Source organism: Pongo pygmaeus, chromosome 9 (genome assembly GCF_028885625.2).
Source record: "Pongo pygmaeus isolate AG05252 chromosome 9, NHGRI_mPonPyg2-v2.0_pri, whole genome shotgun sequence".
Taxonomy (NCBI): Eukaryota; Metazoa; Chordata; class Mammalia; order Primates; family Hominidae; genus Pongo; species Pongo pygmaeus.
Window position 1 is genome coordinate 127,297,021 of NC_072382.2, and position 16,232 is coordinate 127,313,252.

General features: G+C 41.0%; 1 protein-coding gene across 10 annotated transcripts in view; it reads right to left on the minus strand.

The window, feature by feature from the left end:
• FEZ1 (fasciculation and elongation protein zeta 1) overlaps positions 1 to 16,232 on the minus strand; it is a 140,560-nt gene that overhangs the window by 88,849 nt on the left and 35,479 nt on the right. The window lies entirely within an intron of this gene.

The following is a 16,232-nucleotide window of genomic DNA, read 5'->3' on the forward strand; positions in this document are numbered from 1 at the left end:
ATCTCTTCAAGAATCTTCCTCTAGGTTATCATCCTGATTTCTTCAACTTTCCTTTGTTTCTGGATCTTTCCTTTTATAAAAATATTCTATTTTCTCCCAGCTTAAAAACAGACTCTTGCAAAACCAAATGTAAAATTCTAAGCCCCCCAACCAATGGAATGGACCCCTCCTCTTGCTCAAGGGCATTCCAAAGTTAACCTGAAAAACTAGTCCAGGCCATGATGGGAAGGGGGTTAAATATGCCTCATTGTACCCTCCTCCCTTTGAGATTCAGGGACAACTGACCAACATTAACATTAAAACACTGATCTTAAGACTGTCATCCTAAGACTGACATCAAACAAATTATTTGTAACAATAAGACACTAAATGCCAAATGGACTCTATTATAGCATCACATAACAGATAGCAGGCCCTGAAAGAAATTGAAGTATTTTACCCTAAAATACATTTCTTTGACACATTTTGAAATGGCCCTGTAAAGCTGTCTCTCACAGGGACATCTGCATTCTGTACAGAATCCTCTTCCTTTTCCAGGTCTTTTTCCTGATCCAGGAGAGAATTAACCAAAAGTCTGGCACCTTTTTAAGTCTGATAAGAAACATTTACAATCTATTATCCCTGAAGCCTGCTACCTGGGAGCATCATCTGCATAAAAGGAATATTGATCTCCATGACCTTTTATCCTAACCCAGACACTTCATTCTATTGATTCCAGGTCTATAGATAAACTCTTTCAACCAATTGCCAATCAGAAAATCTTTGAATCCATCTATGACATGGAAGCTTCTTCCAACCCTATCCCCAACCCTACCACTGCTCCTGCTTCCAGTAATCCTTCTGCTCTGGACCAAACCAACGTACATCTTACATATACTGATCGATGCTGTATATGTATATGCAAGACTCCATCTCAAAAAAAAAAAGGTTAACAGGGAAATAACTTTAAATAATGACTATCACACACAGTGTTGTGAATAATCTAGATAAACTATTAAATAAATTAATCAAGTAAATGTAATGAAATAAATGCTTATAAACAAACTTGTCATATAATTTAGAATCTAAGGTTATTAATTGATATTAAGGATCTGGGTAATTTCCAATCCAATTTAAAAATTACAGAAAACCTTTTTTTTTTTTTTTGTGATGGAGTCTTACTCTGTCGCCCAGGCTGGAGTGCAGTGGCGTGATCTCGGTTCACTGCAAGCTCCACCTCCTGGGTTCACACCATTCTCCTGCCTCAGCCTCCTGAGTAGCTGGGACTACAGGCACCCACCACCAAGCCCGGCTAATTTTTTTTTTGCATTTTTAGTAGAGACAGGGTTTCACCATGTTAGCCAGGATGGTTTTGATCTCCTGACTTCGTGATCTGCCCACTTTGGCCTCCCAAAGTGCTGGGATTATAGGCGTGAGCCACCATACCCAGCAGAAAACCTTTTTTTAATGTTCTTATAAAAGTTCAATATGTTTATTTAATTCAAAGCTTATTTAAAAGTTATGTATAAAACGAGGTAAAAGGAAGCAGGAAATAAGAGATGTAAAGAAAATTATAAATATAAAGAGGCATTTTTTGTATTTAAGGCGAAAAGGAAAGTAATTTTATATGAGAAAGAATCTTGCATAGTGAATTTTTGTTCTAAAATAAAATGACTGTGTTGTTTAAGAAAGTGAAATATTTAGGACAAACCAGAAGGTCCAAGTATGTTGTGAATGGTCTAAGTTGCAATAAGGTTAGTAAAAAGGGAACTTATAAAAGTATTATGTGATTAATTGGTTTTAATTACAGAAAATTATAATAGTTTTTTAAAATTGAACTTTGGTATTTAAAAATATGCTAATACAAAACTAAATAATTGGTTAAAACAAGATTTTATTAAAATATTGACTTATACTTAATGCAAGAGGTTTTTAATTTTTAAATTCTATAATCTGTCTCTTTGAAATTCTTCAGATTAATATGTCAAAAGTTCAGGTCTTTCTCTTTTGAAAAGGCCTTCACCTTTTGTTGGCTCTTGTAACTTTTAATTATCTAAAGTAAGAGAGGAATTTTTTTAAAAAACATGGCAATTAAATATCTTTTGGACGTGCCATTTGTATTCTGCATGCCTGTGATAGCTCTATTCTTATATATGTCATGTGGAAGTGATAGTTCGCTAATGTTAAATCAAGTTTAGCCTAAAGCTGTCTTCTTACATATTTTAAGTTTGGCCTAAGGGTTTTAATGTACATCATGAACTGCTGCAAGTGGAGGTGTAAACAGACTGTACCCTAACTTGTGTCAATCACAGAGTTTCTGCCAATCAAATGTAGCCAACTGTTCAAACCATGTTCAAATAAGGCAAACACTGAGGTATAACCAATCCAGCTGTTTCTGCTCCTCACTTCCATTTTCTGTTGCTCACTTCCATTTTCTGTACATCACTTTCCTTTTTCTGTCAATAAATCTTTTTCACCATATGGCTGTGCTGGAGTCTGGGCCTACTCTGGGTCAGGAGACTGCCTAATTCACAAATTGTTTATTGTTCAATTAAACGTCTTTAAATTTAATTTGGTTGAAGTTTTTCTTTCATCAGATGGTGTCAGAAGTGGGATTGGAACTAGAGCCTCTAATGAGACCCCCAGGAGTGCTGAGTGACCAAGCAAGGTACCTGCTGGATCCATTGTGTTTGTTTCTCTCTTAGAGTAGTTGAGGATCATGGTAAGGTCTCTCTCAGATGCTGAAGCTCCACGGATTTGTTTTGAACTGAGTTTCTTTGAGCGAGTTTCTGATTCAATCTGGATTTGGAAGTTGTGACAGAAACTGGACTTGGTACAGGATCAGATTGGATCTGGAATTAATCACCTTGGATCCAGTTAGAGGCCTCTTACATCTGACTGGGTCAGAAAGAAACTGGTAGTAAATGGCAATGTTGCAGGGGATGTAAAATTTGGCTTTTGGAAATTCTTGTGGACTTTTGTGTACTACCCCTTTGTTTCATTTTCATGTGCGATTATGTAGAAAAAAATTATTGTCTAAGTTGATCGAGGAAACCTGAGAGCAAGGCCAATATTTGAGGTAAAAATGAGATCCTTAATTTCTTTTTCTCGGTTTTTTGTTGTTGTTGTTTTGTTTTGATTTGTTTTGTTTTTTGAGACAGAGTCTCACTTCATTACCCAGGCTGGAGTGCAGTGGCATGATCTTGGCTCACTGCAACCTTCACCTCTTGGGTTCAACAGATTCTCGTGCCTCAGCCTCCCAAGTAGATGGGATTACAGGAGTGTGAAACAACACCAGGCTAATTTTTGTATTTTTAGAGGAGACGTGGATTTTGCCATGCTGGCCAGGCTGGTCTTGAACTCCTGGCTTCAAGTTATTTACCTACCTCAGCCTCCCAAAGTGCTGGGATTACAGGGATGAGCCACCACACCTGCCAAGATCCTTAATTTCTGAAGAATTGAGTTCCTTCCAGCTTAAACATGTGTAAGTATTATACCCTGGAAGCAGCGAAGTTTTACAGAAATGGCAAAATATTACTAAAGATAACTTACAGTGGAATGTTCCAAATAAACAACACTGTACTGAAATGAATTTGAAAATAAGGGCTCCCAAATTAGTCTCATCTAGGGATGCCTATTGATGTACAAAAGCTTCTTTAAAAAATCAGTATTTTTATTAAAAACTTTATGAGGCTGGGTGCAGTGATGCATGCCTGTAATCCCAGCACTTTGGAGGCCTAGGTGGATGGATCACCTGAGGTCAGGAGTTTGAGACCAGCCTGGCCAATAGGGCGAAACCCCATCTCTACTAAAAATACAAAAGTTAGCCAAGCGTGATGGCAGGCACCTGTAGTCCCAGCTACTTGGGAGGCTGAGGCAGGAGAATCACTTGAACCCAGGGGGTGGAGGTTGCAGTAAGCCAAGTTCATGCCACTGCACTCCAACCTGGGTGACAGAGTGAGACTCCATCTCAAAAAATAAAAATAAAAATAAATGAAGACTTTATGAAAGGTAAATAAAAAGCTTAAGCAATTAATTGATTTAAAAATTTAAATATGCTAAACTTTTGGTTTAGTTACTATCCCTATCCAAAGGAAATAGATTGCAGCACCAATTGGCTGACTTTGGGTAAGTAGTGAGGTACATTTTACCTTGGTAAAGGACAGGATTGGGTTTGAGGCCCAACTTAGGAAGATTAGAGTCCCTCCTAAGATTTAGGGGGTTAGAGGTCCCTCTCAGTAAAGTCCCTCTTGGTTAAAAATGGATTTGGCACTACAGAATGTTAACCACTATTCTCTTTGAATTTAAACTGCCTTGTACTCTTTGCTGATGGCTGTGGGTGACAGGATTAGGTGTGTACAGGAACATGGGACTGCTTTAAGAGATAGCTTCACGACTGATAAGTGGCTGCCTGAACATTTGATTCAGTGTCACTGCAAGGGGTTGGCCTTTCTCTGGCCTCCCTGAGCTCCTAGTCTTCCTCACCTCAGCACAGGCAACACTTTTCTCTCTCTTTCTCCTTCCCTTTCCTCTCTTTTCTGTTACTCAGAGCGACCATCTTGCCCAGAGACCACATGTTGAAACTTCTATAATCAACTTTGAACAGATCAAAGATGACAGGGCCCAACCAGGGACAAGTTTGAGCCCTGACAGTTCAATATCTGGTGCTAAGCAGAGTGGCTAATGTCTGTTTTGTCACATGAATTTTGCTCTGACCAGAATAGAAAATGTTTATTTGGTAACCCCATGCAAGTTCTGGGCAGCATCTTGCAAAATTGAGAGGTGTTGCCTATGGTTTCATGAAATGGAAAAAAGTAAGTTTCCTTTGTAATGTGGATTGGCCCCCAGGGCTATCGTGCAGCAAGCAGGGTGGCTAGGGCTGCTCAGGGAAAGGAAACCCAGAAGCCTGACATGCTGGCAAAAGGGTAAGAATTTCTTACCAGTCAGACTTCTGGCCTCTCTCTCTCTACTCAAACTGGTTGTAGGAATGGCAAAAATCACCATCTCCTCTACAAAGTTGTAATTAATGAAAAAAAGGATTCATGAGGCTAGTCTTAAGCTGTGGCAAATCTGGTGTACTTTGTGCTTTGAATTTGTCTTTCTGCATTGTTTTGTCATAAGAAATGGTATCATGTGATAGAATGCAGGCCTAGTACCCCCATAAACTTGCTGTTCAAGTTAGCCTGGTCAGTAACAAACTTTGCTGCTGGTCTCCAAAACAAACAAAAAAACTGGATGAGGTTTCCCCCTCATCTTTTTTGTCTTTAGGAGCCTGACCTTGTAACCACATGGCCATACTTTCTCTTGGTCTTTGCCATTCAGGGAACAGGAATTTTGGGGCTGGTGTCATAGTTAGCTCTAAAAATTATCTTGAAAAGTTAAAAACCATTGCAAGCTCAAAATTGACCGCTCTAGGCTCCTTGTGGGAAGAACAATGAAACCACCCAATGCTGTAGCTTAGCATCTAAGGCTTTGTCTTTTTACAGTGGCAGTCAGGGTTCAATTCCTGGCTTAGGGAATGAGTCCTTTTTGGTTTGATATCTGGGGTGAGTTTTGCCATTTATTGATTCTCTTCTTTTCCATGAACAACTTCTGACTTCCCATTCTGAATTTTCCTTTCTCTGAAAGGAAAAGGTTACCTTTGTTCAAAAGCCAGAAATATTTGCTGTTTGTTCTGGCTAGAGTTTCATAATAAGATATTTGGTTAAAAGTCAGCTTAGTTAAAAGCAGATAGTCAAGCTATAGGTATATTTAAAATGCCTTTATGGTTCTTCCTCTTCTTGATTCTTATTTTTCTGGAAAAAAATGTTTTGTTTTTTATTTTCAGTCAACCGAATTGTATTTCTCCATTTTGTCTTCTAACCACTCTTGATGCACACATGAGGAGACCTAACATAACTTCTAACAGCCTAGGACCCCTGTGGAAAAACAGAGGAGGTGCCACAGACCCTGTTATGGGAAAAACTTGATTTCCTCATGAAACCCCAGGAATTGAAAGCACATAGATTCCTCTCAAAATCTAAGGCTAAATATACTTTTGGGGATGGCAAATGGCAGTTATGGGGAAATACTCAGCTCTTTGCATGTTTCGATCAGAGAAGCATGCTCTTGGCCATGTAGAAAGTATGGAAATGTCCCCACCTCCTACTGAGAGATAAGACTCCCATGGAGCTGGGCTGATCACAAAATGGGCTGATCGGCTTTGGGTTGCTTTGCAATGAAATGCAAAGTAAAACCATTGCTCTGGCTAGGCGTGGTGGCTCACCTCTGTAATCCCAGCACTCTAGGAGACCGAGACAGGTGGATCACTTCAGACCAGGAGTTCAAGATCAACATGGTGAACATAGTGAAACCCTGTCTCTACTAAAAATACAAAAAATTAGCCAGGCGTGGTGGCGCACACCTGTAGTCTCAGCTGCTTGGGAGGCTGAGGCAGAAAAATCACTTGAACTTGGGAGGTGGAGGTTGCAGTGAGCAGAGATTGTGCCACTGCATGTCAGCCTAGGTGACAGAGTGAGACTCTGTCTCAGAATAACAACAACAACAACAAAAAACTCATTTATCTGTCTTGTTCTATAGCATTTCTCTTTTGGGGATCTAGGATCCAGTATTGTTAGGAGTAGCGAATATCCACGTTACTGGCAGCAAATCCAAACGAGTATGCAGAACCTAAATTCTTGCCTCTTCAAAAGAAAGAATTTGACTGAGGGACACAAGACAGAAAAAGAGACTGAGGCAAGTTTCAGAGCAGGAGTGGAAGTTCACGAAAAAGTTTTAGAGGAGGAAAGAAAGAAAAGCACACTTGGAAGAGACCAAAGTGGGCACTTTGGAGGTCAAGTGTTCCCTTTAACCTTGATCCTAGGACTTTATATACTGGTGAAGCAGCTACATTGTCTGGGGTACATACCCTGACAATGTACCCTGGGGTTTGTTATCACACACTAGGGAAATTTAGGACTGTGTAAACAAGGTATGAGGCCAGTTCTCCCCATGGGGCTTTTATCAGCTCTGCAGGTAGAGGCTGACTCCTTAAAGGGAAGCATACCCTTCCAGTCAAAGCCTTGATAAAATAACCAATTTTTCCAATTGTGTCCTGTCAAAAAATAAAAATGGATTCTTATTGCACCGATGCAAACAACTATATCACCATAAGTTGTTGGGCAATATAACTGCCAAACACACAGATAGTTTCCAAATTCTAGAGGAACCAGGCAGAGAGAAACAAACATGATCCAAATTTTGTTCACAGGAGTATAACTTACTCAATTATTAAAGACCATAAATAGTTCAAAATCAGTTTCCTTGATGCTGAAAAACAAAACAAGAATCAGAAATATTCTAAGCAAAAGTCAAAAAGGTTGCTTTAACTTTCTGAGTGCAGTCCATTTAGTTAATTCATTTTGCTTAATATTCGTGAACATGTCAGTTCTTTACGAGTCCTGTACATTTTTTCTCGATTCCAATGTTACAATTTTCAAAGCTATTAGAAAACTGCATTTGAGAACACTGTTAAAGTCTTATAGCTTGGGCTGGACGTGGTGGCTTACACCTGTAATCCCAGCATTTTGGGAGGATGAGGCAGGTGGATCACCTGAGATCGGGAGTTCAAGACTAGCCTGACCAATATGGAGAAACCCCGTCTCTACTAAAAGTACAAAATTAGTTGGGCGTGATGGCGCATGCCAAGTAATCCCAGCTACCTGGGAGGCTGAGGCAGGAGAATCGCTTGAACTTGGGAGGCGGAAGCTGCAGTGAGCTGAGATCGTGCCATTGCACTCCAGCCTGGGCAACAAGAGTGAAACTCTGTCTCAAAAGAAAATAAAAAAACATAATAATAAAGTCTTATAGCTTGATTATAACCCATCTTTTGAGAAGGAAAAAAGCAAGGCAACAATTGTCTCTGAATGACAAAATTTCCAGGATAGTTGCAGTTAAATACATGACTGACAAAGAAGTTTAGTTATCTCTGTGGTTTATAAAAACTTTACCCTTAATTATGATTGATAGCATACACTTAGACATTAGAATTTTAGAAATTCCATACAATTTTGGAACATATATTATTATTATTCACTAAAATATAACCTAAAGAAGATTAGACATCATTTTGGCAATCTCATGTGACTAAACATATCACATAATCCTGTTTACCACTTCTCTGGATGTTTCAGGGACCCTCTGAACCATCCAGAAAGTCAGACATCAAGAAAGACAATTTTGAAACTTGAAATTTGATTTTGGGATGCCTGTTAAACGTTAAAGGTTTAAAACACTTGACGTTATAAAATAGAATTCCAGATTTCCATAAATTATTTTACCAAAATGATGACTCAAAAGGCAAAAACCGTTCATTAGCCTTTACTATTGCACAAAAATCCTGTTCAAGGCCAAATTTTACCCTTGCATTACTTTACTAATGTTAATCCAAATTTATTTAAATGAAACCTTATAAAGGATTCCATCTAATCTTAACCAATTTGACCATAAGGTGAAATCTTTACAAATCCTTTATAACCCCTTTTGCTAAAGGGCAGATTAGTGTCTTAAGACAAACTTGCTGTGCTTTTATTTAAATGCTCAATCTATAAAAAGACTATATAATACCTTTTTGAATTTAGTTAATGTTTGCACATTTTTTGCAAGATTAATATTTACAATCTTTTCACAACTTACTTAAACCTTTAGCTGTATCATATAAAATTTAAGATAATCCCTCATCCCTGGGAAAATTTACATTTCCATGCTTTCTTATAATCTTTTACTAAAAGACACATTTTACTGTTTGTATATGCCTTGCATATAAAATTGTTTAGTGACCTTAAATACATGTTGCACTGTTAACTCTTAGCAACTTTTACTTTTGGTGAAAACTTAGTTAGTAAGCAATTTCAATCATGCACCAGGTGTGAAGCCTAGGATCCAGACAGAAGTGCAGATAAGGTCGGACTCTTCCCAGAGTCTAACTCCATGTGTTCCAGGCCTTGCCTATCTGTAAAGCAGGCAGTATACAACCTTGGAACATTTAGCAAACCTAGCATCTGACCTTATATGATTTAGACCACCTATTTGCTTTTTGATGACACCTGCATTTTATCAATAATCCCTAAGACTATTTTTATTCCTTTTTTTTTTTTTTTTTTGAGACAGAGTCTTGCTCTGTCACCCAGACTGGAGTGCAGTGGCACCATCTCAGCTCACTACAACTTCTACCTCATTGGTTCAAGTGATTCTCCTGCCTCAGCCTCCCGAGTAGCTGAGGTTACAGGTGCCCACCACCATGCCCAACTAATTTTTGTATTTTTATTAGAGATGGGGTTTTGCCATATTGGCCAGGCTGGTCTTGAACTCCTGACCTCAGGTGATCCATCCACCTCAGCCTCCCAAAGTGCAGGGATTACAGGCTTGAGCCACTGCACCCAGCCTATTTTTATTTCTTAAAGATTAAAGTCATGTGAACTAAAAATATATTTGATTTAAGTGTTTATTTTCTTTTAAAGCCAGCTCTTTTTTACAGATATTACACACAACATATATACGCCCAGACAGAAAATATAGCACTTGCAAGATTTTTCATTTGCCAGTTTCTTAATTAGATTACTGGCTTCAGGGTGGAGCCCTTGGAGGAACAGGGCAAGGCGACATGCATTTTTAGGGTCTAATAAGCAGGCACAACTGATAGCAAAGACAGATCTCTAAAATTAAGGGATCCATTTTACACTGGATTTTGGATCCCCAAAAGGAGGGAAATACTATGAGAGAAGACAATGCAGTGCTTCTACTGTGTATTTCATTGCAAGGCAACACAAAGCCAATTGGCTTATTTTGTAATCAGCCCATCTCCCATGGGAGTCTCATCTCTTAGTTGTGGGTGGGGGATGTTTCCATATCTTTCAGGTGGCCAAGAGCATGCTTCTCTGATTTATAACTATTATTAGCCATCCCTTAAACTGTATTTCCTACCTGGTTATTACACACCAAAACTCTCTCCTAATGTGAAGTAATTTGATACCCCCAAAACTCAAAATTGTCAGATAACACAATGCAAAACACAACAGAGCCTTTGATTTTAAGAGAGAACTATGTGCTTTTAATTCCTGGGGTTTCATGAGGAAAACAGAGGTTTTTTTCCCAAAATGGGGTCTGTGGTGCCTCCTCTGTTTTTCCCTAGGAGTCCCATGCTACCAGAAGTTATTTTAGGGCCTCTCATGCATGCATTAAGAGTGGCAAGACAAAAAAAAAAAAAAAAAAAACAGAAAAATAATTCGGTTGACTGAAAAGAAAAAAAACAAAACATTTTCCAAAAAAACAAGATCCAAGAAGAGAAAAACATAAAGGCCTTTTAAATCTACCTATAAATTGAATATCCACTTTTAATTAACCTGAGCACTCTTTAAGAAAATCATTTTAAATCCCTTGTTACTCGACTTTAACCATGCCAAGCAGTTAAGATGTTCAATTTTTGAACATCACAAAATGTAACCTCACAGGTGAAACCAATGAGCCTTAATTAGGTTATGACTTAACCACGAGTATAAAAGGTATTTTCAAAAGGGTGATAAGGAGCTTTTGAAATTGTCATTGCAAAATTGTGACTGAGAATGTGAAAGAGATCTGATCCAAACAGCTCCATTTTGCTTCCAGCCCCCAAGTTGTCCTTGTCCATCCCAGGCATAGGCCAAACCAACTTTGGGAGGAGCCTGGTTTACAGTTTATAGTCTGAACCAAAGATGATAACAGCCCTTTCTTAAGATATACTTCCCTCTTGCCTGGGGACCAGACCAAGAACCTAGCCAGAAGATTAGAAACCATGACCTAGGAGTCACGCAGCTGGAGGCTGCACGATTTTGACCCTCCCCAAACTGCTCTCAAGATTAGTGCTTAAGATATTTTGTAAACCCTGCCCTTGATGGATCAGTGGGCACCACTCAGACTGACAAACTGGCTTATCTGATTTTGCGGCCCTCACCCAGGAATTGACTTAGTACAAGAATACAGCCACCATTGTAAAATGGCAGAGACTAAAACAAAATATTGCCATGTGGTTACAGGTCATGTTCCCAAAGACATGAAACAAGACGGAGGCTTGTAGCCTAGTTTGTTACTGACCATTTTGTTGTGCTGGCTTGAACAGCAGGCTTATGGGGTCCTGGGCCTGCATCCTAACCTAAGGTACCCTTTTTCTTTTGACAGAACCATACAGAAAGACTCACAAAGTACACCAGATTGACTACAGCTTAAGACCAACCTCACAAATCCTTTTTCATTAATTAAAACTTTACAGAGAATATAAACAATGATTCTTATTATGCTTTTTGCCAGTTTGCATAGAGAGAGAAGCCAAAAGCTTGACTGGTTAAAAAAAAAAAAAAAACTTTTACCCTTTTGCCAGCATGTCAGGCTTCTGGGTTCCCTTCCTCCTAGCTCAACCCTAAGCCGAGCATTTTAAGGTTTGGGGAAGTCAACTTTTCCAAGGTTGGAAGAACATTGTAAAAGAACTATTTTAAACTGTGAAAGAAGGAAAGATACCATAGAAAAGTCTAGGGGATCCAATTAGGGTTCTCAAGAGGTACTGCCTCTCTTCCTATTAGGGATGGTGTTTCCCCTATTTCTTCACCTTTTCTATTGTCCCTTTTCCTTTTAGACCTACTATAGGAGACATATTGCTCATCCCCCAGATTTCTCTGCTGCCTACATAGCTGCCTGCTTCTCAGCTGTGGTTAGGGTTTGGCTTAGGAGCAGCATAACATCCCTCTATGAGAGGACAAATACCTACTTTGGAAGTCTTCTATATAACTATCAGAGTCATCAGCAAATAAAGTCTCCCTTTATTTGCTTAAGATCCTGTAATGAGAAGGGAACTTTATCAGGCCTCTGAGCCCAGGCCAGGCCATCGCATCCCCTGTGACTTGCACGTATACATCCAGATGGCCTAAAGTGACTGAAGATCCACAAAAGAAGTAAAAACAGCCTTAACTGATGACATTCCACCATTGTGATTTGTTCCTGCTCCACCCTAACTGATCAATGTACTTTGTAATCTCCCCCACCCTTAAGAAAGTACTTTGTAGTCTCCCACACCCTTAAGAAGGTTCTTTGTAATTCTCCCCACCCTTGAGAATGTACTTTGTGAGATCCACCCCTGCCCACCAGAGAACAACCCCCTTTGACTGTAATTTTCCATTACCTTCCCAAATCCTATAAAACGGCCCCACCCCTATCTCCCTTCGCTGACTCTCTTTTCGGACTCAGCCCGCCTGCACCCAGGTGAAATAAACAGCCATGTTGCTCACACAAACCCTGTTTGGTGGTCTCTTCACACGGACGCGCATGAAAAACTTGAACCCTAGTAGCATCACCTCCATTGGGCATATCCTGTAGAGGGAAGACTGAAGCTGGGGGAGTGGGAAATTTTGGAGATAGTAGAGATGGAAGAGCTGGTGGTGTGTTTGGCGGTGGCTCCAAATACGGGGATCTGGAAGGGCTGAGACACCCAATAGCTTCCTCAGATGGTTCCCCCAGAAGTTGCTTTTTTACTTTTGGGGAATTATTCTCTTTGGGCCTGCCTGATAAGATTGCTAAAAGAGCTGTGTTGATTTTAGAATGCCTGCAAAAGGTCTAGTAAAAAGGCCATGTCCTTGTGCAAAAGAAAATGAGCCACTTTTTCTTTAAAGTCTCAGGGTGAAAGGGGTCCCAGTGCTTCAGAATGCACTCCAGGGGAGGGCAGGTTGAAGATGGTATCCATCTAGAAAAAGAAGTGAGAAAAGGGCATCCCTTTAGTCTTTCTTTTGGTGTGACCCAGGGTGGAGAGGAAGACAGTGGGGATGTCCCCTCCTGCTGTTTTCCATCCATGATTTCTGGGTCCTGGCACATGCCACCCATGGTTGCAGGTATGACCCCCCAGCCATGGAACACGAGGAACTAAGCAACTAGGGCTAGTCACGCTCACCCAAGTGGCTCTAGTCCTCTCCCTGTGATTTCCCTTTGACTACCTAGACGTATGTGACTGGCCTGGCTCCCCAAAAAATGGATCTCAAGAAAAACTACGTAATAGTTGGACAAAGCCCCTTTAATGGAAGGGGCGTGTGAGATTGAATTCTACATCCTGCTATTATGGCCCATGCTAAAGCATTTACCCTTAAAGAATGGTTCTGGTTAACTTCCAAACTTAAAATCCCCTCACTAATTAAGTACCATTCTAATTGGAGGCAGAATAGGTGCTGTAAAAGAACATAGGGACTAAATGGTCATTTTCCTGCTGAAGGGACAGTATTGAGACTAAAATTTGGCTTCAGAGTATATTTTACTCCTAGTTGTTGGAGGCAGAATTTTCCTGTTTACAGAAGCAGCATAAAGCCTGGTTTCTGGTAGAGGGGTGCACAAAGGGGAGAGAACTGGGAAGCTAGGGTGTTTCTGTGAAGGACCAACAATATGCCTCATGGAGAGGAGCCCTATTCCACTAGGTAGCACTGTTGACCTTGAAACACCATGCGCTCTCTAGACTAGGGGCAGAGTGAGCTTGACATGCCATGTGCTCTCCAGACCAAGGGCAGAGAGTGACCTGGAAGTGTTATGTGCTCCCCAGACAAAGGGCAGAGAGAGACTTGGGAATACCATGTGCTCTCTAGACCGAGGGCAGAGAGAGTGATGCTCACTGTTGTGGGGGAGCCTCTGTTCCTAGAAAATTACAGAGACACCTTCCCTTGAGCTGTATCCCCAGTTACTATGACATTCCCTGATCCTGCCAAACAAGATTACTTCCCTGAACTGTAAAACTTCCCACACATTGCATACACAGAGAGGATAAGCGATATGACCATTGTGGACAGGAAAGGAGGAAATTATGATAGGAAAGTTGGAGATCCTGTTGCTGACACCCCATTGGGGTGGTCAGAGGCTGGGGTCAGTCCAGAAGCCTTTAGATAACACTGAGGGGTAGCTCCAGCCAGAAGTCCTCAGTTGCTCCAGGACTTCTTCCAGCCCCACGTGATGGCTAAGTCCTCCACGAAAGGAAACTGGTTTAAACATGGCCAATATAGGCCAGGCACAGTGGCTCATGCCTGTAATCCCAGCACTTTGGGAGGCTGAGGCAGGTGGACCACCTGAGGTCAGGGGTTTGAGACCAGGCTGGCCAACATGGTGAAACCCCATCTCCAATAAAAATACAAAAATTAGCTGGGCATGGTGGCACATGCCTGTAATCCTAGCTACTTGGAAGACTAAGGCAGGAAGAATCACTTGAACCTGGGAGACGGAGGTTGCAGTGAACCGAGATTGCACCACTGCACTCCAGCCTAGGTGACAGAGCAAGACTCTGTCTCAAAAAAAAAAAAGGTGGGGGGGGGGGGCAATATGCCCAGCATCCTATGGATACTGGGGGATTCTCCATGTTCTCCACAGCAAGACTGTCCCCCAAGTCTTCTAAGGCTGGCAGCCACACTAATCATTTTTAAATGGCTAAAGGGGGCCCAGTATTTGGTTTGATTTAGTTCTAAAATGGAGGCTGAGAGCCTCAAAATGGAAGGACAGAGTTGGAGTCCACTCCTCTACTCACTCTTCTGATGAATGCTATACCTTGGTATCCCAGGCAAGGTCCCCATTATGAAGCAGCTACATTGTCTGGGTTATATAACCTGGGGTTCATTGTTACCTGCCAGGGAAATTTAGGACATGGACACACACAAGGAATTTAGGAACAGAGGTAGAAGAGAAAGAGAAACAGCTTCCTCTATAGAAGAAGGGGCCTTGAGTGGAAAAGACTAGCTAGCAGTCAATGTGTCGAGTTCTATAGTCCAGTTTGAGGAGGCAATTCTGATTTACCCAGGGCTCATAGATTGGTTTGATCAGGTATGACGTTTACACAGTGCATGGGGAAGGCTGTCGTCCCACCCTAATGTTTTTATGCAAATGGGCTTTCTAGTTGATTACTGCCATCTTGTCAGCTCCTTTACAGTACATGTGGCTGGAAGAGAAGGGATGAGGAAGCCGCCACCTTGAACATGTCTAGTCCTTAGTTCCTGCCTGCATTCACCCATGCAAGCTTCCATCTTGCAGGCTGCTCTTTGTTAGAAAATGATTTGGGGCTGCTTTTCATTAAAAAGAAAAGCCTTACTGAGGACTCCCATACCCATCCTATCTGCCTAAGTGATTTCTTCTTAACTACTATATCACTGGCACACTTCTAGCCTTACACCACATTCCCTTCATTCTCTTTCCTTAGGGTGAGCTGTCCACATGCACAGTGCTCTCCTTAAACTTAGGAGGTAAGCTTGCGCGGTGTGTTTAAGAAGTTGTATACCTGGCTGGGTGCGGTGGCTCACGCCTGTAATCTTAACACTTTGGGAGGCCGAGGTGGTCAGATCATGAGGTCAAGAGATCGAGACCATCCTGGCCAACATGGTGAAACCCTGTCTCTACTAAAAATAAAAAAATTAGCCGGGGGTGGTGGCATGTGCCTGTAGTCCCAGCTAAGGCAGAAGAATCACTTGAACCCGGGAGGCAGAGGTTGCAGTGAGCCGAGATCCTGCCACTGCACTCCAGCCTGGGCCACAGAGCAAGGCTCCGTCTCAAAAAAAATAAAAATAAAAGAAGTTGTACACCTGCCTTCCTGAAGATTTCCTCCCTTTTCTGGTGAAATGCCCCTAGAAGGTCATACTCCACCATTTTATCTGATAATGCAGATGCCCAAGCTCACTCCCCCAATTCCTGTTATTTTATTGGAAGCTGCTGATTACCATTATCTAGCATTTTTATCTATTGGGAAATTGTCTCTCCCTGGCCTCTGTGACCAATTCTAATTTTTAGAGAGGCAGTGTGGCAACTGCCAAACCATCACCTGATGGTCGCCTGACATTCCTGGTTGGGTGGAGGTGAGCCCTCTCCTGCCCTGCTCATGCCTGGCTAGCTACCTAATGTAACAGTATGAAAATGGGACCCTGAATTTTTTTGGGATCTGTTTTGCTTTCCAGATCCTGTTTATTAGGCCCAAGAAACTACATGTTTTCCTAGCCCTGTTCCTCAGAGAACTGCATCCTGAAGCCAGTAATCTAATTAAGAAACTTAAAAACTGGCAAATGAAAACCCTTACAACTACTGGATCTTCTTCTGTCTGTGTAGTTATGTGTGTTATGTGTGTAATGTTTATGTTTGAAGGAGCTCTTGTTAATTAGCTTAGAAATAACAAATGCTTAAATCAATTTTTTTTGTCAGAGAATTAGAAAACAAATGCCTTTTAGTTCATGTGACTTTAGTAAGCT